This window comes from Rhipicephalus sanguineus, chromosome 1, assembly GCF_013339695.2.
Source record: "Rhipicephalus sanguineus isolate Rsan-2018 chromosome 1, BIME_Rsan_1.4, whole genome shotgun sequence".
In the NCBI taxonomy this organism is placed as follows: Eukaryota; Metazoa; Arthropoda; class Arachnida; order Ixodida; family Ixodidae; genus Rhipicephalus; species Rhipicephalus sanguineus.
In genome coordinates this window covers 62,794,945-62,799,310 of record NC_051176.1, presented here as the reverse complement: position 1 = coordinate 62,799,310, position 4,366 = coordinate 62,794,945, and positions in this window count along the sequence as shown.

The window sequence follows — 4,366 nt, the reverse complement described above, 5'->3', positions numbered from 1 at the left end:
ACATAAATTGTTATTTGCCTTTAGTGTCCCTTTAAATGTTCCGTTTGCGCCGGGCTGCTCTCCGCTGGCGCGGTCGCGTCTCAGTGGTAGTTTCGTTATCGCGTACTAGAGCACTGCACGGGCCGTGATTTTCGGCCCGGGCCCGGCCCGGGCCCGGAACTCGTTCGAGTTTACCCGCCCGAGCCCGGCCCGGTGATTCAATACGCGACCCGGGCCCGGCCCGAACCCGACAAAAAGTTTCGCCTACCCAGCCCGGCCCGGCCCGACGGCATATCAGGCCCGACAGAGGCCCGAGCCAATAATATAGGTCCAGAACACAGAATCTACAGCAAACTGTTTTAAGTAGCAAATATCTACGCTTTGTTGGCGAATATTTCGCTAACAATTCTACTTTAACCAACGGTAATTTCGTGTAAAAAGGGGTTCACGGTGGAAACAGTTGAGTGGACATACTGGTTACAATGAACGTTTGGTCTACTATCACTGGTCTAGTACTATAGTTATGGTATACTATAACTTTTTTTTTTTGTTAATGCAATGAGAATCATCAAGAGCGTTTTGTAGCAGATATTGCAGCAAGGAAAGTGATTTGCAGCATGGGTTCAGTTTCGATAGGAAGTACAATAAAACAGAGGAGACAGAGAACAAAACGTTCTCTTCAATTTGTTTTTATTGCGCTCTTTACTGAAACTTAAAACATGCTCTAACGACAAAGGCAATCGTGCACCCGGCTTCTGAATATGTAACACGTGTCTTCAACGTTTTAACACCTTGCCGCAGCAAGATAGAGGAAGAAAGCCAAGTTTATTACCTTGTTGTAAATACACTAACCTAGATAAAAATTATAACGAACCGTGCGCACCACGTGTACTTTTAGAAATACGTATAGGCAGCCGAAAGGACGAAAAAAGTATTTGATGTAGCATTCTTTTCAAGTATCTAGAGATTCCGGCTTTAAGCACGCCATCCACCGTTGCATCACATATCCTGCCGCGCTAAAGTTTCTCGCACTGCATACGCTAGCCGCAGGGGTGCACATCTGCCTTACGAATTGTGGAGGTGTCGGCAGTCGTTGTTCTTAACATCCACCACTGGAGCAAATTTAGGATGTCTTTGTGGACCTCTACAGAATGAACGTAGCTGTGCAGCTTATCCCTTCATTTCTATTGTTCCCGAACGTCGTGACACTATTCAGTATCACCTATAAAACTCCTCTTTGAGGGCCTCTGCTTGCAGTTTTGAGCAGTGTATGTTATGCACGGCTTGCACCACGCTCTTTTTTTTTTTTTCGTATTATAATGCTCTGTGCCTTCCTAACGATGTTGTACTGGTAGAAGGTGACCACTGCACTACGCGGGTAGGACTGGCAGGAGGTGGACGAAGCGATTTCGATCTGCTTTTGGTGTTCGTTACAGTTTGGTAATAAAGGCGCGAATAAGCTTCCCGGCGCTTACTCATTGGATGCCTATGGTTCGAGGTAAAGGGACATCACCCGGCACGGAATTCGTAATTGCCTTTTTTCAAGCCTAATATTTCGTCAAGTGAATATATTTTGCCTGACGCCTTATGCTGTTTGAACCTATGCTATTCCTGCACATTCCAACGGTGTTGCGGCAGTGTCATGTAGCTCTCACACTATACCTGTATAGCGCAGGGGACCCAAACGCGCGGCCTGTACGCCTCTCCCTAAAGGCCCGCGGGCCGCACAGGACTGTCTTCGTCCCATTTTTTTTTTCATTTTCATTTTCTTTATAACTATGTTCTTAAGCTACACAGGCATGACAGGTGTAAAGCTTTTTTGTCGTGAGGCATCCCCTGCGGCCACCATGTGTTGATACCTAACCGTGAAACAAAACTCTATATTTCAAAATCGGCGTCCAGATATCAGTCATGTTGAAGATAGGTATCGATATGTTGTTGGAATCCTGCCGCGAAATACCCTTCAGAAACAACACACATGTGATATATGGGAAAGCTGTTCTTTTAAATGGCAACGTTAGCTGACATTTGGTATGACCTATTCCCCCCCCCCCCCCCCCTCCCTCCACGCGCGCTTTTAGCTGCGTTACTGTGCTGGCTCTTGCGGGAGTAAATTTTTGTGAATGCGGCCTGCTAGTGGAGGTGGATTTCGACCCCTGATGTAACGGAAAAAAGGCGAAAGTTAAAATGTTAAAAAATTGGGCACACCAAGCTGGCTGCGCGCGTCCATCTCGCGCCACATGACCACTGGGGGCCGTTATGAAGCCACGGAAAAAGAATGTGTCTGTATAGGAATTTTATGTAACGAGACTCCGTGCACTCCTTTCGTTTTAGTGGAAGCCTGGAAATTTCAAAAAACGCTTCCCCGCTTTGGAGCTCTGTGATCGCTCTTGCGATAAGTTACAGGTATATATTTTTTATAATACATTTATTACTGCCATTACAGGATAACATTTGAGATATAAGATGGTAATGAATATAAATAAAGCACTGAATAACGACATGTTAACTATATAAGCGTCTGGTATATCTACCTTTAGTTCGGCCATTTCAGATAAATCAAGTAGCCCCATATGCAAGGAGCGAAAGAAGTTCAGTACTTGTCTCTAAACAGGGGCGTAGCCAGAAGGTGGGGGGAGGATGGGGGGGTTCAAACGCCCCCCGAGATTTTTCAATTTTGCATGTGTATAATACACGCACACATGCAAACGCACACACGAACGTACATAAAGTATGGTCGGACCACGCCCCCCCCCCCCCCCCGAAAAAAATTTCTGGCTACACCCCTGACTCTAATAAAATTTCTCCATAAAGCTTGCCCCACATAAAAAAGCGTTTTTTTCGGGACAAAATGTGAAACATCTGTATGTATGCGCAACGTATGTGGAACAAACTTCACGAGACACTAGAAAGAAAAACAATTTCTCTGTTATCAGTAAATTACTCTTTTGCGATTCCTAAAACACCACGCTCGCCGGGACAAGACTCTTCGTAAGTGAGAAAACGTGCAAAAAGGTAAATGCGGGTGGCGACGGTCCCTTTAAATTCGCGCAGCAGACACCGTGACACCTTAGATTCTGACGGCGTCTAATGGGGGGGCCTACGTAGTTCCTAATCACAGAAATGAAGTACACTGACCTTTGAGGGGGCCATAGACTTAACATACCAAGTTTAAGGAAATTTTATTGAGCCAATGTCCCCAAATACGACAAATACAGTTTGAAATCCGTGACGTCAGGCTCGGAGATTTCGGCGCGAAATTTAAAAAATGGAATTTTGACCTTGATTTTCTCGTCTGATAATAAACTTATGATGGTGAAATGAAAGACATTCGAGTTCTTAGAGTTCACTTTATCATTCTAAACCGATTCAGTACTTCACTATAGCGTCCATTTATGAACCCAGGAAAGTACAAGCCCGGCCCGACCCGAGCCCGCCACCTCAAACCCGGGCCCGGCCCTAAGCCCGGAGCTTCAGGCCCGAGCCCGGCCCGGGCCCGCCGTGAGAACTACTTTACCCGGCCCGGCCCGGCCCACGGGCCGGGCCGGGCCGGGCTCGGGTTTTCGGGTAGGCCCGAGCCCGTGCAGTGCTCTATCGCGTACTGTTGCGTGTGCTTTGCACGCTCATGAAAGTCGCTCTAACGGAAAGTCCGACAAAATGCCGCGTCCCTCTTATGTTGCCGGGTGCCTGAATGGTGTGGCCGCAGCTGCAGCAAAGAAACCGATGTGTCTTTCCAATTGGAGCCGCAAATAAACCGCTACGCCGAAGTGGCCGAGTGCCGTGGCTCTGCGAATGCGTGCTAAACAACCAAGAAATCTGCGTGTGTGTGCTCGCTGCACTCTTGGTGCAGAGGATTACGAGATCAGCCGCAACTTGGGGAAGGCTTGTAATGTGCCCTTCATAGCATAAACAGCAGCGTCGGCTGCCGGGCAGTAAAGGCGGGCAACGTTGCGCAAGGCAAACGCTACGTCAGGAGGCCCTTTCCAGGCGGACGATCTGAAGTGCGCAAACGCTGTGCGGACCGCTAAATCGAGATTTTCTTTCAAAATAAGCATTTACGCGGCACGAAAGAAGCACTACGAGGTTTCTGGAACATTATTTCAGCAATCAACGTCGACTTAACATTTGCCTTTAGTGTCCCTTTAAGCTTCGTTGTAGCACGACAGATGGCTTGGACACCAGAAAGAAACTTCCGACGACACGCATCGCTTACCTAAACGCTCTGTGTCGTGGTAAGCTTCTTTTTATGGCGTCCATGTCCTTGCCCGCGCTGCAACGAAGCTTAAGGCGCTACTGAAATCAATTTTCGAAGCTGAGCTTACTCTTTAATACACAAATGCCCTGTATCACTCTGAGCAAGTGCAAAGCTCAGTAAATGCTGATAAAA